The sequence below is a fragment of the Choloepus didactylus genome, chromosome X (genome assembly GCF_015220235.1).
Source record: "Choloepus didactylus isolate mChoDid1 chromosome X, mChoDid1.pri, whole genome shotgun sequence".
In the NCBI taxonomy this organism is placed as follows: Eukaryota; Metazoa; Chordata; class Mammalia; order Pilosa; family Megalonychidae; genus Choloepus; species Choloepus didactylus.
Window position 1 is genome coordinate 36054139 of NC_051334.1, and position 24631 is coordinate 36078769.

At 39.4% G+C, this 24631-nt stretch overlaps 1 pseudogene; it reads right to left on the reverse strand.

Moving 5' to 3' along the window:
* Positions 1 to 17013: 17013 nt before the first annotated feature.
* On the reverse strand, positions 17014 to 17211 carry LOC119522034 (annotated as a pseudogene).
* Between the last annotated feature and the right edge of the window lie 7420 nt (positions 17212 to 24631).

Here is a 24631-nt window from a genome sequence, read left to right on the forward strand (position 1 = left end):
ACAAGTTTAATAAGTATAAAAAGCACAATGAGGCATGAAATGGTTATGTTGCATTATACAGTGAAATAATTTATTCCTTTAAACTCCTAAAAATGAACAAACACGTTTCAGAAGCATTAGAACATTTATTCTGTACTGTAGACTAAGATTAATTCAACATGACCAATAAAGTTTCAAAAGCATATTGGGAAAGCATGCTGTTTAGATGGCTTGGGTGTAAAGCTTATGGTGTTTGAGGGAACAGAGGATACTATGCAGAAGGCAGCAAAAATGGGACAGAAATCCTGGAGGAAAGAGATGAGCACTAAAATGCCACTGCCAACACCATGAAAATGGGGCAGGGATCTGGGGTGCAGGTGGCACAGCTTTATACTGGGGAGGCAATAAACGCCCCTTGTATTTTCAGGGTAAAGAATTCATTGCCGTGAATTCTACAAACTCCTTTTCTTTTCTGTCCATGCTTGGAGATCATGCCATTCCATGAATCCTTACATAATATGTTTTAAAATGTACTTAATGTGCAGTTTGAACTTTTGACCATATTAAAAAACTAACCATATTTTAAAAATCCGTCAAGTTGCCTCTACACTTCCTTTGAAGAAAAGCACAAACTCTTTTCTTTATCTGCTCTCTTTGTTGAATAATAATAATATCAAGTTTCTTCTTTTTTTCCATTGCCATCGTCCTGCAGTGGGATTCTTTCCCACTAATGTTCTTGCATTTGTAATTAGTGGTGCATAACAAGATCTTGATCCTCTCTCTCTTTCTTTCTCTCTTTGCATAAACAGATTATGATGTAATTAGCAATATGTGTTTAATAATCCGTTTAAGAAAAGGTGGGATGTGGAAGAATTTGGTTTGCAGTCCTTCTGCTTGGTGCCGCTATCTTACTCCCTCCACCCCCTTCCAAATGGGGAAAAATAAGGCAAAGCTAATCTGCGTGCTGTGTGCTGAAGGAAACAGACTGTGCAGGGTGGAGTGCAGTTTTAGGTCTTAAGCAGACCACATCTGTACAGATGAAGTCCATCGAAATGAGGAGGAACAGGCAGGAATGGCAACTAGAAGAAGACACTTCAGAAAGCATTGCAGATGATCTCCTGTGCTATGTCTGGGGGATAAGAGTAACCAAGAGGTCGCTGGAGGATTTGCAATAGGAAGTAGGAGATTTACAGTGCATGTGATGCTGATTAGAGAATAAACTAGAAAAGAGGTCATTACAACTGAGGATGCCAAGATGACAAACACAAGTCAGAATGTGCAAAGGCACAGCATGCGAGGCAGCTTCTCCACAGGGCGTGGCACTGAGACTCGGGGGATTTGTCCCAACGCAAGCCCTTTGCCCGTCTTGAAGCCTAATCTAGATCCAAACAAGCTGCCAGTTTCTTCTTTTGCTCTGGAATTAGTTCCAGTGCATTAGCACACAATCACAGTAGATACTGGGTCGAGATTAAGCCTGCATTCTAGTCTCCTACTGGACAAGCGAATTTTATATCTCACTCATTTACTTAAGTTGTCAGGTCCAACAAGCAACTGAGTTACAGACCTGCCTGCGGAATTCACGAGGGAGCCTTCTGGCGTTTGCCCCTTCACCTTTCAACATGAAGCAATTCATGCCCGTCTAGACGGAGAGCGCCGCATAAAACTACTTACGAGACTGTATCTGCCACAGTGAGAGAATAATGAGGAATTCCTGAGTTATGGGGAAAGGAGTCCTGTTTAGGTATCAAAATACGTAAAGGGCAGGATTTGTGTCCTGCCCAGGGAGAACTGTCACAGTACATCAGATCGGCTTCTGTTCTAGAGTCCTCACTTTACCCTATTGTCCTTTTCTGAAAACCGGTTTCCTCTCTTTTGCTGCCGCCCAGGATTTTTCACAGCATTTGAATATGGGCACTTTTGATCATGTGTTTGGTTAGCACACTGCTCAGGAATTCACAGCCTCGTTAATGCTTAAAAGTCCAACATGAGTCTCTTTAAAATTCTAAATCATCTTTCTCTGACTTTCACTTCCTAATAAAAGAGAATTAAGTCTGTTAAAAATGAGAATCACACAAAGTGTGAAAACATTAATTATTTAAGATATATGCATGGAGTATAAGACTGTGTATATGTCTTATAAGGTAAGCTATGTAAGATATGTGTATATGTCAGGCATCTATTTTAAGATATATTTAAGTTTATATGCATAAAATATGTATATCATGTATATGTGATATATATTTATTACATATATATGCATACACATATACATACATATATAAGAAATCTCCACTATGTAAAAGGTCCTTTGGTAGGTGTTCTGGATAAAAATAAAACACAGAGAAAAGACTACCCCTTTCTTTGAGGAGTCTAACATTTCTCTGGGAACGTATATAAACACTTAAACTGAGAATTATGTGACAGGGCAGTATGAGTGAGGACAGTAACTCCTATTACTGTAATGCACACTTTTCTTTATGAAGTGCTTTTGCCTACTCATGTAGCCATGGACCTATTGGTAACAGACTACCAAGGGGTAGTCTTAGAGGAGTGTAATGACCACGAGTATCTTAGGAGAAATGAAACAAAAACAAAAACAGCAAAACAAATTAAAGGCATGCCCCTTTTGAATTGGTGTGAAACACCTTTTGAGTAATCACAGGCTCTCTGCTCATTGCTGGAGGCCCTGCCTACTAAGGCAAGTTTCAATCCTTATTTTCAAATGTCAGAGGATACTCAGGACCATAAAAAGAGAGGCTCTTACATCCTTGCCAGGTGATTTAGTGCATGGATTCCCATGAACTGTTTACCAGAAGCCAGCAGGGATGGAGTGGGGGGAGGAAATAGTCCTCAGTGTCATGTGCATATTCTGGGAAAAGCCAACAATCAAAATGTTTGGAGCCATGGGTTTAAAAGAAAGATCCGCGAGTGAGAGATCAGGTCATCAAGAGTGTTCTTATGATGTGATTTGCTCTGGGGTCGCATGTCCAGCTTTGCAGACAGAGTCAAGGGAGGGGAGACTTGCTCTTTATTGGGGATCCTGATTTGCGGCACACTGATGCGAGGAAGTATAAATGGAGCCCAAGAGATATTCCAGCAACCCTCGCCTGCCTCATCCTCCTGAAGAGCACTGAAGCTTCCCAAAGGAAAGGGCTGTATCATTTGAGAACGGTGAAGAAAAATGAAAATTAAAGAGCACAATAATCCTAAACAAATGTAGAATGCACACCATGCAGCTGGTTTAGGCAGCCATTTGATTTCTGAATGAAAACGTACAAAACCAGGGTCTCCAAGATTTTTTCCAGAGGAAAACTACTTTTCATTTGACTAAAGGGGAAAACAAATGAGCGCTAAGTGGGGAAGGGGGCCTGACAGCTGTGAATGGCCTGGAGGGCACTGAGGGAAAGGCAGGCAGGATGGAGCCGGGCAGAGCCTGCTGGCTGTGAGAAAGGCTGGGCCCCGGCAGGGGGTGTGGGGGGTGTGGGGGCAACTGAGGGATGTCTCCCAGAGTAACCCCACCCGCCCCAAGGAGGGAACAGGATACAAGGAACCATTTGAAGCACACACTAGAGGGAGTTTATATCACAGAAAAAGGAGAGGTCATATTCTTGTATTCTTTCAGGTGATACATTTATTCTTTGATATTTAATGAGGCCTAGCAAAGAATATTGATCAACTTAACCCCAAAAATCTTAACAGTGATTTAACCAATAATATATTTTTGTCAGCTTGAAAATATTTGAAATCCTTAATTTTTATATAATGTGGGGTAGCTGTTCATAGCAGTACATCAAAACACTGACAGCCGTCCATCCAGTATCCTACCATTTAGAGTCTCCTTGACTAAAGAAAGATTGGTCAGTGAACATCTGATAGGCCACAAACTTAAGCATTATGTGGCAAAATGCAACTTTGTTTCTTTCCACAACTGAACTTGATTTCTATCACAAAACACTCTACACCAGCCCCTTGTTCTCTCTGATGTAACAGTAATAATGAAATTATTATTATTAGCATCTTGTCATCTCTTGCAGATAAGCCTGGTCACTTTAGTGATTTCCTCAGTCACTTAGGCTTCGATTCACAGAAATTCATGATTTGGCCTCTGTTTTCTCCTGGAGGTTGATGTTAAACTCTACTGGCTTCCTCAAATGCCACCACAGCACTGGTTTTGAATTTCTCAATCTTGCCCTATCTCGGCCCCAGGCTGGCATCTAAAGTGATGTGCCTCGTGCAGTCTGGTTTTTTGGCTTTGTCTCCTCTCGAACTGACTTCAGCAGAGAGTTGCATTCTCTGTGAAATCCCAAATCCCAGTCCAGGCTGCACCCGCTGCTGCAGCCACCCCCTGACCTTGTTTCCACAGGTGTGCCAGCACTTTCTCTCTCAGCTAATGTCCATGTCCTCTTGGGATATCGCTGGAATTCTGGATGTTCTCTGTTGCTCATCTGGGGCCAGGGGACCCTTAAGAAGGAAGGGGAGGGCTGTCACCCCTTGTGCATCGAATGTGTCATGCCACCACCTCTAATCTAGTGCCGAATCTCCATGATGCTGCAGGGGACTGTCTGCAAGACCTTCTGTCTCCTTTGGATTTGCCAGGAAGGGAGGCTTTTGGGCCCCCAAATTAAAAAGGATTCTCTCCAGTCTCCCACTCATGAAACTCAACACGGGGGGAGGATGTGCCTTCCACATGCATTTTCTTCTTTTTCTTCCTTTCTAAACTCTCTCACAGATCAGAGCACTTGTTCAGCAAATATGGATGAGGGCTTCCTGGTGCTGCCGCTGTTTCAGGCAGTGGAAATACGGTGGTAAATGAGAGAGGCAATGTTCCTGCCCTGAAGCTCATAGACTAGTGGGAGATGGACAATGATCACCTGAGCAAATAATATAAAATGAAGTAGAAGAAGGGGCTAGAGAGCAATATGGGAGTGGAAGGTGTTTTATAGGGTGGTAAAGAGCAGTTCTTTCTGAGGAACTGTCATTTGAGTGGGGACCTGAGTGAAACCAGAAGCCATCCATGCTAAGCTGAGGGGACAAGCAGAGGGATTAGCACCTCCCGAGGCCCAGCACATGATTGTCCTGTCCTGGGATGGGAGTAGGTGGGGAGGTGGTAGAAAAGGGCCATTGAAAGTACAATTGGGTAACTGCACACCCAGAAATTGTTTTGCTCATTTAAACCGTAACATATCAGAGTGCAATTATAAGGAGACAGAAACATAAATTCTCCGAATTGAAAAGTATATCATAGACAAGTGGTGTTAAGCAGGGAAATACTTTATAAAGAATTGGATTTCAACAGGGCTTGGACGAGATGGAAGACATGAACTGTTTAGGGCATAAATGGAGGAAATGTGTAAAGTCCACAGAGGCAAAAGGTAGCAGGGCAGGTGCGATACAGATGAGATGGTGGCATGCCAAATGTATTTTACATGTGGAGCAGATCATTTCTAACTCCCCATTAATTTATATTAAAAATATTTTCAGCAATAATCATGGAATGAAAAATATTAAAAGAGACATAAGAAACACAGAAAGTCGACATTGAATTGAAATTTTATGTAAAATCATACCAATAAAAAATGTGTATGGGGTGACTGAAAACTTTTGGTAATAGATGGTGGTGATGGTAGCAAAACATTGTGAATGTAATTAACAGCACTAAATTGTATACTTAAAAGTGGTTAAAATGGAAATTTTAGGTTATATTTATGTTAACTAGAATAATTTTTTAAAAGCCCAAGAACTATACAACACAAGAGTGAACCCTAATGTAAACTATGTACTATAGTTAATAATATAATTACAATAATATTGTTTCATCAATTGTAACAAATGTACCACCATAATGCACAATGTTAACAAGGAAATCTGCATGTGCAGAGCTGGGGGGTGGTATACAGGAATTCTGTACTTTCTGCAGGATTTTTCTGTAACCCTACAAGTGCTCTAATAAAAAATATTTTTAAAAGTGTGTAATTTAATAAAATTGAAATGCATCAAAAATTTTAGACAATTCTCTTGTTCTTTAATTTGAAAACAATTAACAATTTTAAAAGAAGAATAAATTCCAGTGCTAAAGGTATTATTTAAAATCATAAAAATGGCTCATATAGGAACCAAAATTTGCACTCAGTGGGACACAAATATTATTTCTTGCAGTTAACACACTTCTTCACTGTTTTAAATTTTGAATTCAAATAAAAATTCCTATTGGTCAAAAAAAATGGCAGGTTTGTAGTAACTCAACTTCTGTTGAATTGTTTGATTAATCCCTGTGATAGCATTTTTCAATTTGATTCAACTATGCAAGAGAACACAGTACTACGGGGATAGGTGCTTGAGTTTTGTTGAAAGTGTGCTCACACCACTCAGAACGCATGCAGCTAAGTCCCTGTGTGTCAGGAGCTGAATGTATAATGGAGGTGTTCCAAAGGATAGCTAACAAAATGCAAATTTCAAAGTTCCATCTACAGTACTGAAATTCAACAGTAGCCACAGAAATTGTTTAGAACTTAGACCAACCAACAGAAAATTTCTTAGGGTAGGAGTATTTTAAGCCAGATAATGTTCAGAATTGCCAGCCATACATAATAGAAAGCTGACTTATGTTTAGTTGGTTTTGTTATTGTTTTTAAAAACTCCACAGATGATACATCCTCTTAGTGATGGCACTCAAAATGGACATACTGTTCCCACAACTCTCCCTTGATAACACAACCAGGATAAGAAGTAGCATTCAGTTAGTTATATGTTAGTCCTGGTGGTCCCTGATACTGGAAGCTATCATGCTTCCCCAACTTTTACTCTGAGGAATAGAAAGAGTTTGCAACTGAAATACATGCATTTGGGGGAGCTATGCCTTCATATTTGAAAACTGTATAAAAACAAATTTATAACCAATTTTTTTCTTAATTTGATAAGAAACAATACAATCAACTTGACTTAATTTTTTTTTGATCTGATTATCTCTGAGTAGAAATGGGGGGAAGAAATAATCCATTCTCTTTTAACTTTTGTTTTTCCCATTGGACATTTAATGGACTCTACCCCTGGGCTGATTTATAATGAATGGTCTATATAAGATATGTCCTTACTTTTCTTCTCCTATTTCTCCCCTTGAGTGTAGACAGATCAGAGGGAGTATGGAATGAAAGACAGCTTTATTGGAAGGTGACCCCTCCATATATCCAGTGTCTCACTTGAACTCAACTCCTGTCCTGCCAAGTTCCTTGTTCTCACAGAATTGATGTGATTGACTAGGTGTTAACCAGACACTAAACACAGTTTCCTTTCCTTAGATGGATCTGTTTAATCAAACTAGTATTTTCATTAGATAGAATGCTTCCAGAATTTTCTAGACTTTTTAGATCTCTTCCTAGGAAGGCGGTTGATAGAGATCACTCTTTCTACTTTACTGTCAACCTCCTTTTTCCATCTTTTTTTAAATCTCCCACTATCTACTGAGGTTAATGAAATGTGGACCATCAAGACATTGTTGAAGGATAAAATTACATGTAAGTTATGCTTCATTCTGCCAATATAGAAAAGAACAATATATAGGTATAGATATATTACAAAAGGGGATTCCCTCCAAAATTCAATGAACTTTAGTGAAATTAAAATAAAGGAGGGGATTATAGAGGAATTATATTCAAACATGAGGCCTATCACCCACAGAAAGACTAGCAAACAAGATGTGATAGTGAGGTACAAAATGTGAAGTGAAGTATATAATGTAGGAGTAAATGAAGTGAAGAAAAAAGGAAATAACCAGGTCAATGAAATTTAAAAAAAGACATTTTCAATTAGGAAGTTTTCCTCAAAACTGTTCTTTTTTAACCCCCAGTAGACATTCTTATTCTCATTTATTTTCTCACTAAGGGTAGTTTAAACCCAGAACAATATAAGGTAGTTATCTCTGACTTAGAGAAGATGGGAACTTTATCTTTTCATACTAGACCACTCTGATGTCCCAGAAATTGATTTTATACATAAATGCTCCCAAGTGATAAGTGATGAAAAAGTGAATAGCAAATTCTTCAAACACTGCATTAGTCAGGTAATTAACACTAGATGCTGCAACAAACCACCCAATCTCAATGGCTTAATCCACTGAAGATTTGCTTCAAGCTCAAATATAGCCAGATGTTGGCATTCAGGGACCTGGACTACGGCTACCTCCATCTCACAATGCCAGCATCTCTGAGACAAAATAACAAGCTGTATCTTATGGCTGGGTCTGGATGTGGAGCATGTCACTTTTGTCCACATTTCATTGCCCAGAACCTGGTTTCATGACCCTAACCTAAGTGCAAGAGGGCTGGGAAATGTGGTTCCCCAAGATGCTTAGGAAGAGGAAATGACAGTAGGCATATGGCCAATCTCTGCCACAAACAGCACTGTTACAGAAGAGATTTCTGAAAAAGGATGAAAGATTAGTGGAAATATGTCAAATTTATAATAGGAGGTTATAGTTTATTTTAAAATGTTTGCTAAATCAATTTAATAAGCTATTTCATATGTATTTTCTTCTCACAACAGCCTTGTAAAATAAGCAAAGCATACATTATCACATTTTCTTCACAAAATAAGGAATCAAGATTTATGGGGGAAAATCTTTTAAAGTCAAATACTTGGCAGGGCCATGAAAAATAGTGGACAGATCCTTTGATTCCTTGTCGGTCTCAGATACTCTACAATGCCCTGCAGAGAATCACCAGCTCACTCTCTGACTGCCTGAAAACAACACTGGAAAAGAACCCAGTGGTATGGCTCTGTTTAGGAGACAGGTAAAAATGTTTTCTAATCCTTTCCTCTTTCTTTTCAAAGTGACTGGCCAGTCTTTTCTTTCTTTTTTCTTTTTTATTAAGATTTACTCACATACCATACAATCATCCAAAGTATATAATCCATTGATCACATTACCATCATATAGTTGTTCATTCATCACCCCATCTATTTTTTTAACATTTTCCTTGTACCAGAAAAAGTGAAAGCAAGAATAAAAAAACAAGAGCAAAAACAGAACACCCAAATTGTCCTCCCCATTCTTCCTTTAGTTTTTTTTTTTTTTGCCCCCATTTTTCTACTCATCCATCCATACACTAGACAAAGGGGAGTGTGGTCCATATGGCTTTCCCAATCACATTGTCACCCCTTGTAAGCTACATTGTTATACAATCATCTTCAAGATTCAAGGGTTCTGGGTTGTAGTTTGATAGTTTCAGGTATTTACTGCTAGCTATTCCAATTCATTAGAACCTAAAAAGGGTTATCTATATTGTGCATAAGAGTGCCCACCAGAGTGACCTCTCGGCTCCTTTTGGAATCTCTCAGCCACTGACACTTACGTCATTTCATTTCACATCCCCCTTTTGGTCAAGATGATGTTCTCCATCCCACGATGCCAGGTCTACATTCCTCCCCAGGAGTCATATTCCACGTTGCCAGGGAGATTCACTCCCCTGGGTGTCTGATCCCACATAGGGGAGAGGGCAGTGATTTCACCTGCCAAGCTGGCTTAGCTAGAGAGAGGGGGCCACATCTGAGCAACAAAGAGGCATTCGGGAGGAGGCTCTTAGGCACAATTATAGGGAGGCCTAGCCTCTCCTTTGCAGCAACAGTCTTCCCAAGGGCAAGTCCTGTGGTAGAGGGCTCAGCCCATCAAACCACCAGTCCCCTATGTCTGAGCACATCAGCAACCATCAAGGTGGGGAAACCCAACACCCCTGCATTCTCCCCTAGCTCCTCAGGGGGGCTCTGTATATTTTTTCATTTTTTTTTTTAAATCAGCTATTAACTATATAAAAAAATTTTTTTAAACATACAATAAAAAACCATTTCAAACAAACCAAAACAAGGGAATAAGAAAAAGACAACTAACCTAAAATACCTACTTTACTTCCAACATGTTCCTACTCTACCCCAAGAAAGTAACCTAATATAGCAACATTTCTGTGAACTTGTTCCTACCATGCCCCCCAGAAATTAACAAGCCATAGTCATTCCTGGGCATTCCCAGAATGTTAAATTTACCCACGATAGCTTATCTGTTCTTATTGGGTTATGGTTCCCCCTTCACTATTTGCTCTCTATCACTAGGTCCCCTACTTACTACATTATAAACCATTTATTTTATGTTTTTCAATGTTCACATTAGTGTTAGCATATAATATTTCTCTTTTTGTGCCTGGCTTATTTTGCTCAGCATTATGTCTTCAAGTTTCATCCATGTTGTCATATGTTTCACAACATCGTTCCTTTTTACTGCTGCATAGTATTCCATCATGTGTATATACCACATTTTATTTATCCACTCATCTGTTGAAGGACATTTGGGTTGTTTCCATCTTTTGGCAATTGTGAATAATGCTGCTATGAACACTGGCATGCAGATATCTGTTCGTGTCACTGCTTTCAGATTTTCTGGGTATATACCGAGAAGTGCGATTGCTGGATCGAAGGGTAAGTCTATATCTAGCTTTCTAAGGAACTGCCAGACTGGCTTCCAGAGTGGCTGAGCCATTATACAGTCCCACCAACAATGAATAAGAGTTCCAATTTCTCCACATCCTCTCCAGCATTTGTAGTTTCCTGTTTGTTTGATGGCAGCCATTCTAATCGGTGTGAGATGGTATCTCATTGTGGTCTTAATTTGCATCTCTCTAATAGCTAGTGAAGCTGAACATTTTTTCATGTGTTTTTTGAGACTGGCCAGTTTTATTAAGAGCATGGCTGAGTTTCCAGGTGGAGTGCAAAGTAAATCTCTATGGCTTAATGATTCTGCTCTAAGGAGAGGAGAGAGAATTTATGTCTGTTCCAGATACAAAACTGGTGCTGGAGTGGGATGGATGGGCCAGGTAGAGCCCCTGCCTTGGTCTGTTCTGTTGAGGCTGCCCAGGGGAGGGATGAAATGAGGCTCCTTCTCATTTACAGTCATAGGGAATTTGGGCTATCTGAGAATACTGATACCAACAAATTAGTCCTAGACCTGGAGCTAATTTCAGTTCAACCTAACCTATCCTGTAACTTAAGGCAGATCACTTAGACCCTCTGAGCCTGCTTCTTTCTTGAAGGGATAATGATGCCCTTCCTATAGAACTTATAGGTGTGATGAGAGGCTAAAAGTGATAGTGGCTGTGGAAACCCACTGAAGTATAAAAATGTATCCTGTGATTGGTGTATATAGCTGGTTTATTGAGGATGCTCAACCTATTGGAATTATACATGCAAAAAAGTCCTTTGCAACCCGGCAAGTGAACTGACTGCCCTCCCCCTCTACTTGAGAAATGACTCCCAGGGGTGTAAATCTCCCTGGCAACGTGGGACATGACTCCCGGGGATGAGCCTAGACCCAGCATTATGGGATTGAGAAAGCCTTCCTGACCAAAAAGGGGAAAAGAAATGAAACAAAGTAAAATTTCAGGGGCTGAGAGATTTGAAATGGAGTCAAGAGGTCATTCTGGAGGTTATTCTTATGCATTATATAGATATCCCTTTTTAGTTTTTAGTATATTGGAATAGCTGGAAGGAAATACCTGAAACTGCTGAACTACAACCCAGTAGCTTTGATTCTTGAAGACAAGTGTTTAACTATACAGCTTATACAGTGTGACCGTGTGATTGTGAAAACCTTGTGGTTCACACTCCTTTCATCCAGTGTATGAACAGACGAGTAGAAAAATGGGGACAAAATTAAATGAATAATAGGGGGGATGGGGGGATGGGTTGTTTTGGGTGTTCTTTTTTACTTTTCTTTTTATTCTTATTTTTTATTTATTTATTTTTTTGGAGTAATGAAAGTGTTAAAAATTGATTGTGGTGATGAATACACAACTATATGATGATACTGTGAACAAAACTGATTGTACACTTTGGATGATTATATGGTATGTGACTATATCTCAATAAAAGTGCAAGGGAAAAAAAGCCTTTGACCTTCATTTTTAAAATTTCCTCAATCACTGCTTTCAAATATGCTCTCTTGAATCCCCTTTCTCTTACATGAATGATATCTTGGGACATTCCTATCATTTCTGGTCATTATTGGTTATTAATACAGACTATTCCAATATAAAACTATCAATCTAATAATCTATTCAAATTTCCCCCAACAGCCCCCCTTCTATATTCTTGCTTTTCTGGAAGAATAGGACAAGGAGCTCCTCATCTAACTTGGCTGCATTTGTAGCTCATCCCTTGTTTTATTTCCTGATTTTCTGTCTAACTAAGACTAAACCCCCAGTGGCCTCTTTGTGGCCCTTTCATGAGTTATGAGTTATGAGTGTGCTTGGAGGGTTGCAAAGGGACCTGTAGGGCTTTCCCAATGCAGAAGTCTCTGGGAGGTGGAAGATCTGACACCAATCCACCACCCACCCGCTCACCACCCATAAGCTCCCCGACCAACAGTCCCTTGAGGCTAGCATCCCCTCTTTCTAAGGGTATTTCTCTGAAATAGTATATGAGGAAGAAAGCACATGGTCAGCTACTTTCTACAGTGTCCACTCAACCCACAAGATCCTCATATAACACTGGTACAACCGATGGTGAGAGCACAGGTTTTCCTGCAACTGCACACTCCATCTACTCTGCAGCCATCTGACCCCAATCCACTTCTTCTCCAGCCAGATGGGCCAATCCATTTCCTAAGCACAGATCCAACCGGGGAATGGATTTCCTGTTTCCCTTTCTAGCAATGTGACCTCCATAATTTCTATACTCACTTTATATTATTTGCCTAAGACACGGCCCTTCCTCCTTCACTATGTTCAGTGGGAATGCACGCTCCTCTCCTCTCCTACCCAATAAGGTCAGAAGGGCCTCTCCGTGCAAACACTACACTCCATACAATGTAAAGAATCATCCTTCAGAAATTTATTTTCTGGGCCCCCCATACTAAGGGGATAGGAACAGGGTTAGGGGTATAGTTTCTGTGCTTATTCTGCTATGTCTAAGAAAGTCCAGATGGAGCAGTGCCTCATAGCTCCTGACTACTTTTCAGCTGTGGTGTATACAGTCTTTTTTCTCCAGATTTGAGCTTTTCTGCAATTCGAGTTCAACAAGAAAAGTCCCACTTGCATCCTGCTTTATATATATTTTAACAACACATTGACACCTAATGGAATATAATAGAACTAGAGTGTCTGGGCTGGAAAATGATACATTTAGGCTGATCACACTGATTGAAGTGACCAGGGGAGTGTGACTTATTTGCAAGATAACTATAGGCAGTGGTCATGGCTAATTCATATATGACATATTCTTAAGGACAGAGATATTGGTGGAACATCAGATCCTTGAACACAGAATTACTGCACAGATGTCAGGCTGGTGACTGAATGTTTCATTTTTAACATCAAATTGACTTATGTTGTCCTTTAAGGTTTGAGTTTCAGATTTAATCCTACTGCCTTGGGAAACTCTAAACTTGGTACAGAGAATTCAACATGTACATATGCATGTGTGTGCATTGAGGAAAGGCAAAATATCTGGAAACGTATATATTTCCATCCCTCTCCCTGAGGTTTACTAACTTTGGAGGATTTCACCCAAAGGCTCTATTCCTACTCTCCCTCTTGGGGAGACATGGAATTAAGCATGTGCTCAGCACTTTCCTGTTTTCCACTTCTGAAGGCCATCTGGAATGGATGTACTGATGGGTCCAATCCATAGGTCTAGTTCCACCCCTGCCTGGCTGGGCTAGGGCACACATAAACACCGGGTGCTTCGGGGAAGGTCTGCAATACACACCAAGGATTTGATATGCGAGAGTGAGCCTGGGTACCCACCCTGATGCCCAGCTTGTGGTCTTTCTTCACAATTTCCTCTCAATGCCCATCTTGCCCCATTCAGAGGACTGAGCACAGGCCCAAGTTTCCTTCCTGTGATTTCTTCTGGTGACCCTGAAAGGTATCCTAGGACTCAATAACAACTGCAAGCTGAGAGCCTGATATGCTATTTAGCTCCTGCTATTCCTCCTTCCAAGTTTTGCACCTAACCCTGGCAGTTCTGATGTACGTGGACAAATACTATATGCTGGACTTCCAGTTTGGACATCCTACTGGAACATAGCACCATCATGGTCTACTACTAAGACTACTCTGGTTTCTTCCCCTTGCCCTAGAGTTTGCTGTTACGATATTCTGACCTATCAAGCAGACCATGATCTAGATTAATGGAGATTTTGAATGAATGTTTGAGTTAATTAATAATAACAAATAAATAAATTAATACAGAGCTATTCTTGAACACATCCCTTGCTCCATTTTTCTGTAATATTTCTTTTTAATTTCAGACCCTTTTCATCTCTCCTCTGAGCAATTTCAATAGTTTAGTGATTAGTCAACAGGATATTGTTGCTTTTCCTCTTAAAACCCTTCACTTCCACTCATCATTCATGGATCCAGTGTCCACAGTGTAAGGAACAAGCCCTAGAGAATGGCTTTCACTGACCCTCAATACAGGTTTTCAATCGGAGTCTCATCTCCTAACATTATTCCTTATTCATGAAATTATTCATCCAAGAAGTAATATTCTTCTGGTAGCATGTTCAAAAGCAGAGCCAAATTATCTATGCATATTGACAATGCAAGCTGCGGCAAATTTGAAAATTCAACTACATTGCATAGCTAGTGACAGCATAGCCCTGGATCTAATTGCCAAATGGGAACCAAATAAAGCAATGAACATTTTAAAGATCAGGCCCTCTATTATCAGTCTTTTATATATTCCATTGTGAGAGGTAATTTCAAACCCGATGGGATGACAGCTTAAGGTGAAAGGTATGAGAGCAGGTCAAAGAAATCAAGTTACTCTTCTGGCAAACCCAAGAGAGAGCTAAAGGTGTTCTTAATAGATTCCCCAACTATAAAACACTGATTGTAACTTTAGCAACCACATGAAATTCAAATTGCTTGGCATTGATATCGCCATGTTTTATAGTGACTTTAGGGAAGGAAGATAGTGTTGAGTTTCTCAAGTATCTGGCTGAAAGTTTTTTGAAGCTGTGAAAGTAAGTCTTAGTCATAAATGTGTCTTATTTCACCAGAAGCTTGGCATAAATCCTGGCTATAAATGAGTGCATAAAGGTCATAAAGATGGGAGAGTATTTCCTAGGAAGGAGTGCCTATGTGCCTATGCTGAAACTAAAGGAATTTTCCTTTAATAAACATTATTTTATTAAAGTAAATAGTTAAATAATTTTAAAGGTTTGCCAAATTTCTTTTTACTTAGGTCACTCATAATGGTAAGAAAAAACATACCAAACAAGGACAAATGAGCACTTTTCTTAGACATCTGCAGTTCACATCTATTACTCAGAAAATTGAAGGCATAGTGGGATTCAGGCTGAGTTATTTACTACCTCAACTCAGTGGACAATTGCCATTCCTCTGTTACCATTTGGGCCATAAAGATATAGCATAAGGTCAAATGAAGTACATCTCAACAACTTTCTAGGGAATACGGGTCAGTTTTTATGTTCATCTGTTTTGGTTTGAGCTCCCTTACAGAATTCACATTGCCACCAGTCAATGTATTTCTTTTTAAATCAATCTTTCCTGGTGCTGGCTTTGCTGATCTTTGACCACAAGTTGCATTGTACACACAATGGGCCTCTCCATCTGACCCTTAAACTTGAATAAAGTGTCCAGGAGAGAAGAGAAGCAAAACAAAGAAGCAAAAACCAAAATAAAAGAAAAATCTAAACTAAAGCATCATCCTTCATCTGCCTTCCTAGCCTTACATGCCCTCCTCAATTTTGATAGCAAATAACATGTCCCATTTCCTAATTTATGAAATCTGATACCATTTTTAATCATACTTTACTCTATCCATCCTCAATAATTAGGTTGACCAATTTGTTTTCCAAGTCTCAGGGATCACTGTCCTTCAATACTTGATGGTCATGCATTTTGACCAGTTATTTAAAAGTTGTTTCATATAGGAGAGTAAATCCATTCCCTGTTACTATAATTGACTGGAAGCAGGAATCTGGTGCTAATTTTAAATAGTATCATTTATCTCTTTCATCTCATCACAAGTCGGGCTTACCAATTCTCTTTAATGTCCTGTGGAGATCACCACTCCTTTTTAAAACCCTCAGTTAAGTCTGAGTTGAATCCTCTTACATGAGTGAAAACAGCACCCTACCCAATGACTCCTCCACCATTTGTATCTCTATTGCCAACTTGCCTTAAACAATATGGCCCCAATCAACAATCCTAGTCTGAGTTCAAACAGTCACTGTGGAAGTCACTGTGGAAGCACTGTGATAAGCACTGGGGCAAAGAAGCTTCACTCTGATTTCAGGCTGGGTCTGTCTATGCATAGCCAAATGGAAAATAGAGGAAATTATGTGAATACTTCAAGCCAAGAAAACACCATGGCCTCCATTGTTGGATACTTAAGATAAACAGTCTTCGAGCTTGATAAATGTGGAATCAACTAAATTCTATTTCAGTATCTCCTTCATGGAAACAGACCAAGTCTCAAGTTCTTCTGTGGCCTATATTTCTTTTTGTATAGGGAGTGAGGTAGGGGTCTGCTTTCATTTTTTTTGGGATATAGATACCCAGTTCTCCCAGCCCCATTTGTTGAAGTCTGTTATGTCCCAGTTTAGTGGATTTGGGGGCCTAATCAAAAATCAGTTGACCATAGATCTGGGGGTCTATTTCCAAACTCTCAATTTCATTCCATTGATCAGTATGTCTATCTTTGTGCCAGTACCATGCTATTTTTTTATGTGTTTTTAATTTTGTTTTTTGTTTTTTTGGTTTTTTTTTTTGGTGTTTTCATATTTTTTATTAAGGGCTATAAAATATCCAGAAAGACAAATAAATGTGATGCAATGACATATGTCCTAATATGAAGAACTTCCTTTCGCTGCCTTGTTTTCCTTCACAATGGCCTTCAAATCACAGGAGGCAGTGATTCCATGCCATTTCCTCTTCTTTTATTACATGCTGCAGAATTTCTGAATCAGTATTCCCACCCTCACGTCTTCTCATTTATAAATCAAATTCATTTTCAGTCCATTGTTCAGAGGGAATGCATTTTTTTCTCTTCCACAGAGAGGACTTTTTTGTTCACAACTGGGCCATAGTGCAAAAGAGTCAGTTTCTCTCACAGTTGACTTCTCTTGGTGTTGAAGCTGTAACCTGTCCCAGCTTGGCTGATCAGTGTCACCAGAGTGGTTTTTTACTTGCTCTTGGCAAAGGACACCATACTTAGGAACATGGTGACTGCACTGGTACAGTCTCTGTAACCTATCCTATGGCCCCAATGCACTATCATGCTGTTTTGACAACTGTGGCTTTATACTAGGCTTTAAAGTTAGGAAGTGTAAGTCCTCCCATTTTGTTCTTCTTTTTTAGAATATTTTTGGCAATTTGAGGCCCATTTCCTTTCAAAATAAATTTGATAACTAGCTTTTCCAAGTCTTCAAAGTAAATTGTTGGAATTTTGATTCAATTGCATTGAATCTGCAGATCAGTTTGGGTAGAATTGATGAAGTTTAGTCTTCCTATCCATGAACATGGTATATCTTTCCACCTATTTAGGTCCTCTTTGATTTCTTTTAGTAAAGTTTGTAATTTTCTGTGTAGAGGTCTTTTACATTGTTGGTTAAGTTTATTCCTAGGTACCTGATTTTTTTAGTTCCTATTGTGAATGGAATTTTTTTCTGGAGTGTCTCTTCAGTTACATCCTTTCTAGTGTAAAGAAAATTACTGACTTTTGTGCATTAATCTTGTATCCCACCACTTTGCTGAATTTGTTTATTAGCTAAAATAGCTTTGTCATTTTTTTCTCAGGATTTTCCAAATATAAGATCATATCATCCACAAATAATGACAGTTTTACACCTCCTTTTCTAATTTGATGACTTTCATTTTTTTGTCTTGCTGGATTGCACTGGATAGAACTTCTAGCACAATGTTGAATAATATTGATGACGGTGGGCATCCTAGTCTTGTTCCCAATCTTAGGGGATAGGCTTTCAGTCTCTCTCCATTGAGCACTATAGTGGCTGTGAGTTTTTCATATATGCCCTTTATCATATTGAGGAAGTTTCCTTCAATTCCTAACTTTTGAAGTGATTTTATCAAAAAAGAATGCTGAATTTTGTCAGATGTTTTTTTCAGCATCTATTGAGATGAGCATTTAATTTTTCCCTTTTGATTTGTTAATGTATTATATTATACTGATTGATATTCTTATGTTGAACCACCCTTGCATACCTGGAACAAACCCCAGTAAGTTGTGGTATATGATTCTTTTAAAGTGTCTTTGGATATGATTTGCAAGTATTTTGTTGAGAATTTTTGCATCTATATCCATTAGGGATATTGGCCTGTAGTTTTCCTTTTTTGTAGCATCTTTGCCTAGTTTTGATATTAGAGTATGTTAGCTTCATAAAATGAGTTAGGCAGTGTTTCTTTTTATTCAATTTTTTTGAAAGAGTTTGAGCAGGAATGGTGTCAGTTCTTTTTGGAAAGTTTGATAAAATTCCCCTGTGAAGCCATCTGGCCCTGGACCTTTCTTTGTAGGACACTTTTTGATGACTGATTAGATCTCTTTAATTGTGATTGGTTTGCAGAAGTCTTCTATTTCTTCTCATGTCAGTCCAGATTGTTCATGTGTTTCCAGGAAATTATCCATTTCCTCGAATTTGTCTAGTTTGTTGGTGTACAGTTGTTCATAGTATCCTCTCATGATTTTTCAAATTTCTTCAGGATCCACAGTAATGTCTTCCTCTCATTTCTGATTTTGTTTATTTGGGTCTCCTCTCTTTTTGATTTTGTCAGTCTAGCTAAGGGTTTGTCAATCTTTTTGATTGTCTCAAAGAACAAACTTTTTGTTTTATTTATTAGGTATTTTTTTTTGTTCTCCATATCATTTATTTCTGCTTTAATCTTTGTTATTTCTTTTCTTCTGCTTGCTTAGGATTAGTTTGCTGATCATACTTGTTCTAGTTTGCTAATGCTGCCAGAATGCAAAACACCAGAGAAGGATTGGCTTTTATAAAAGGGGGTATATTTGGGTACACAGTTACAGTATTAAGGCCATAATGTGTCCAAAGTAACACATCAGCAATTGGGTACCTTCACTGGAGGATGGCCAATGGTGTCCGGAAAACCTCTGTTAGCTGGGAAGGCACGTGGCTGGCATCTGCTCCAAAGTTCTGGTTTCAAAATGGCTTTCTCCCAGGACATTCCTCTCTAGGCTGCAGTTCCTCAAAAACATCACTCCTAGTTGCTCTTAAGGTGTTTATCCTCTCTTAGCTTCTCCGGAGCAAGAGTCTGCTTTCAACAGCCATCTTCAAACTGTTCCTCATCTGCAACTACTCTCTCAGCTTCTATGCATTCTTCGAAGTGTCTCTCTTGGCTGTGGCAAGCCTGCTCCTTCTGTCTGAGCTTATATAGTGCTCCAGCGAACTAATCAAGGTCCATGCTGAATGGGCAGGGCCACACCTCCATGGAAATTATCCAGAGTTATCACCCACAGCTGGGTGGGGCACATTTCCATGGAAACAAGCTAATCCAAAGGTTCCAACTTAATCCCCACTAATATGTCTGCCCCCACAAGCTTACATCAAAGCTAATGGCATTTTGGGGGACATAATACATTTAAAACAGCACAATACTGTAGCTACTTCAGTTATTCAGTTAGGTCTTTTGTTTTAACTCTTTCTTCCTTTTTGATGTATGCAGTTAGAGCTATAAATTTCCCTCTTAGCACTGCCTTTGCTGCATCCCATAGGTTTTGATATGTTGTGTTCTCATTTTCATCCATCTCTCGATATTTACTGATTTCTCTTGCAATTTCTTCTTTGACCCACTAATTGTTTAGGAATGTGTTGTTTAACCTCCACATATTTTTTAATGTTATGGTTTTATGGTGCTTATTGATTTCTAGTTGCATTCCATTATACTCAGAGAATGTGCTTTGAATAATTTCAATCTTTTTTAATTTATTGAGGCTTGTTTTGTGCCTCAGCATATGATCTATCCTGGAGAACATTCCATGAGTGCTAGAGAAGAATGTATATCCTAGTAATTTGGGATGTAACACTCTAAATATGTCTGCTAGGTCCAATTCATTTATCATAATGTTTAGGTTCTCAATTTCCTTATTGGTCCTCTGTCTGGTTGTTCTATCTATAGAAAAGAGCGGTGTATTGAAGTCACCAACTATTACTGTAGAAACATCTACTGCTCCCTTCAGTTTTGCCAATGTTTGTCTCATATACTTTGGAACACCTTGATTGGGCGCATAAACATTTATGATTGTTATTTCTTCTTGGTAAATTATCCCTTTTATTAATATTGCCCTTCTTTGTCTCTTATGACATCTTTACATTTAAAGCCTACTTTGTTTGATATTAGTATTGTTATCCCTGCTTTCTTTTGGCTGAAGCTAGCATGGAATATTTTTCTTTCCTTTCACTTTCAATCTCTTTGTGTCACTTTGTCTAAGGTGAGTCTCTTGTAAACAGCATATCAATGTATCTTACTTTTTAATCCATTCTGCCAATCTGTATCTTTTTTGGGGGAGGTTTAATCCATTCACATTCAAATTTATTATTGTGAAGGCAGTTCTCGAACCAACCATGTCATCCTTTGGTTTTTATTTGTCAGATCTATCTTTATCCCTCTCTCTTTTTTTCTTTTCCTTTAAGTTACCCTACTAATACTCTTCAATTCTGTGTCCTTCTCCATACCTCTCTCTCCTTTCTTTTTTTCTCAACCAGTAGAACTCCCTTTAATATTTCTTGCAGGGAAGGTTTCTTGTTAACAAATTCTCTCAACATTTGTTTGTCTGTGAAAATTTTAAAATTTCCCTCAAAATTTTAAAAAGAGCTTTGCTGGATAAAGAATTCTTGGCTGGCAATTTTTCTCATTCAGAATCTTAAATATGTTATACCACTGCTTTCTTGCCTCCATGGTGCCCACTAAGTAGCAAGCACTTAGTCTTATGTTGTTTCCCTTATATGTGGTGAATCACTTTTCTCTTGCTGCTTTTAGAACTTTCTCCTTCTTTTCAGAATTTCACAATCTGATCAGTGTATGTCTTGGAGTGGGTTTATTTGGATTTATTCTATTTGGAGTTTGCTGGGCATCTTTTATTTGCATATTTATGTTGTTTAGAGGGGTTGGGAAGTTTTCCCCAACTATGTCTTCAAATACTCTTCTTAGCCCTTTACTCTTTTCTCCTCCTTCTGGGACAACAATGATTCTTATATTTGTTTGCTTTGTGTTGTCCATCATTTCCCTGAGATCCATTTCAAATTTACAATTTTTTTCACCATTTATTCTTTTGTGCTTTCGCATTCAGTTGTCCATCTTCTAGTTCACTTATTCTTTCTTCTGCCCCTTCAAATCTGCTCTTGTGTGTCTCTAGTGTATTTTTTATTTGATCAATAGTATGTTTTATTTGCATAAGATCTTTTATTTTTTAATTTACTCTTTCCAATTCTTCTTTATGCTCTTCTAGAATCTTCTTCATGTCCTTTGTCTTTATCCAACCCACTGAAGTTGTTTTGGAGATTTGTGTGTACTTCTTTGATTAATTGCCCCAAGTTCTTTGCCTCCTCTGGCTTAATTTGGTCATTTGGCTTGGCCATATCTTCTAGGGTCTTCATGTGCTTTGTTATTTTTCGGTTGGCTTCAGGGTATTTGCTTATCTTGATATGGTTATTTTGGGAAATTCAGTATTATATAATATATATATATATATATATATATATATATATATATATAGTGCCACAGCTTGATGGAGTGCATTTTCCCTGTCTTCCCAACAGATTGTGCTCTTGAGCCACCTCTCACCCTCAAGCCAGCTTTCCCTTAACTTCATCTGTGCACTGGGTGGAGTCCAAACCAGGTGACAATCCAATCAGTGCTCCAGTTTTTCCATGTGCACTGGGGACTGCCAGCCCCAGGGGTGCAGTGTGGGCCCTATGTATCTCGGCAGGGAGTCTGCTTAAAGACATTGTGGGTCTGGTTATTCCTGGGCCTCCAAGTGGATCACTCTTGGGCTGTGCAGCTGGTGTCTCGCCTTCCAGCTCAAACTTGCCCTACTCCCTACCTGCCATGCACCCACAAGACTCTGGGCTGTGGGAAGGGCTCCTTGTGCTTCCGTGTAGCACCCTCACCTATCCCCACCTCTTGCCTATGCAACACCATGGACATCCATGGAGGGAGAGTAAATGCAATAAACACTGGTTCACTGTTTCCTGGGTTCCCTCCCAGGAGCTCCCAGCCATGTGGCTAAGGAGGATTATCTCCCCAGCTAATTGCTGAGATGGCTGCACAGGAGTGGAGAGCTCCTCGCTTCCCTGCTCTGCCAGCCCCCAGTGGTGATTCCAGCTGAATAAACTCACCCTTTCCTGTGAGATACAGTTTCTCTGCTTTTTCATCCATGTCCCCAGCACGTATTGTAGAAGTCCCTCTCTGGCCACCTGTACCCTGAAACTGCTGTCCTGGGCATTCTCTGTCTTTTCTCTTATTTCTTTCACAGACTGAGAAGTTTTCTTTGCCTCACCTATTCTGCCATCTTCCCAGAAGACTTTTTCCTGCTTTTTTTGAACAAGGGATCCCATATTTTTATTTTGCTCTGTCCCCACAAATTATGTATCTAGCCCTTTCTCTAGATTTTGGTATAGACTGTTCCCTCTACCTAGAGTATCACTTCCCCCCTTCCTCCCTTTCCCTGATCACTCGTCTTCATTCTTCAGATCTTGGCCTAGAAGTCACTTCCTGTAAGAATATTTCTCTGCAGTTTAGATTAATTGCTGCCAGGTGTTCTTGTAGACATGCTCCTTCCCCAATCTAATCACCTATATTTAATAGACTATTTACTAAGTTATATCCCAACAAGACTCTTGAGGGTAGGGACTGTTTTCTTATGCCTCATTGGATCTTCAATTTCCAACACAGTGCTGGGCATCACATGTTCAATACACCTATGTTTAATAATGATTAAACAGACAAAGAAGCCTCTTCAGACACAATGTCTGGGCTGATTTCTGAAAGGTGACAAGGAGATGATAGGAGATAAGATGAGAGAAAATGTGTGAAGGCATAGAGGAGGTCTGATCTAGCCAGTGCATCCAGGGGGCAACCAATTGCTTTCTGTGACTGGACTGTAGGGCACAAGTCAGTGTGCAAGGAGATGCATTGTGCATGGTGTCAACGAGATTGGACCCCATCTTGTAGGTACTATGTAGCCACTGAAAGGAGTTAAGAAGTGAAATGATGACCATTAGAGAGGTCACTCGGAGACTGATGCAGGAAGGCCTGGAAGATATAGTCACTTATTCAGGGGAGAAAGATTAGGGCTTGGGTTAGGGCAGTGGTGGGTTCTTATGAAGAAATTGATTAGAGTGACATTTAGTTAGAATTTAGTGCACTTAGTGACCAATTGAACATGGAGTATGAGGGAAGAATGACTGCCTGTGTTCAACTCAGGTGTCTAGGTGGATGGGGATGCTGTGAATCAGGGAAGAGGCAGAGGGGGAGAAACAGGTCAGATGTCAGGGCCATGGGGAAGATGAGGTATATGTAGTATGTAGGTGACCTGGAAGTTCCTATGGGTCGTACTGGTGGTGAGATGGTTTGGTCACGATGGGATGTACACGGCAGTGGGGACCCAGCAGCATCACTCCTCAAGTAGACCATGGGCCAGATGGGCTTGGGACCTGCTCCTGGGATCTTGCTGCCTTTTGTAACACTGTCCTTATGTGGGAACACATTGTGAGTTAAAACAGCCAACTTAGAAATATATTTATAAATTGGAGTTGGCCTATGTTTGTATTTTTAGTTGAATATCAGGATTGACATTGAGGGCCCTATAAACATGAACCACTTGAAAAATAATTACCATCATCATAATAAGGTAGTAACACTTCAGAAAAAGTGAGGCTTAGAAACTGTCCCTCAACCTTGTCCTCAATTTCTTTCCTCTCTCTCAGGATTTATACAATAACATGCTTGGCTCATTTTCTCCCCTCTTGATGCCCATCTTCATGGTAGAATAGAAATGTTCTCACACTCCTTGTTTGCAGTGGAATTTTCCCCCATGCTCTGAAAACATTTGAATGACATATTGAGTGAATTGACCTCCAAGGCCACAGACTTATCTTTCACTATATCACCACCACCCTGTACACACACACACATTGCTTGCTTCAGCCCTGCTAGTCTAGATGCAATTCTTTTAATATACTAAGCTCCCTCATTCCTCCAAGTCTTTCTCATTCTGTTCCACCTGCCAAAAATTCCATGAATTCTTTTCCTCCTGTGCCTGTATGCTGATTTTTCTGGCTCATCTTTATTCATCCTTTAAGAATCAGTTCACTGGTAATGGATGGTGATGATGGTAGCACAACATTGTGAATGCAATTAACAGCACTGAGATATATATCTGAATATGATTAAAAGGGGAAATGTTAGGTTGTATATGTGGTAACAGAATAAAAATTTTTTAAAAGTCCATGGAACTATATTACACAAACAGTGAACCCTAAGTCAAACCATGGACTTTAGTTAACAGTACAATTATAAAAATGTTCTATCATGAATTGCAACAAATATTCCACACCAAGGCAAGGTGTTGGTCATGGGGTAATGTAAGGGAATCCTCTATTTTATGCATG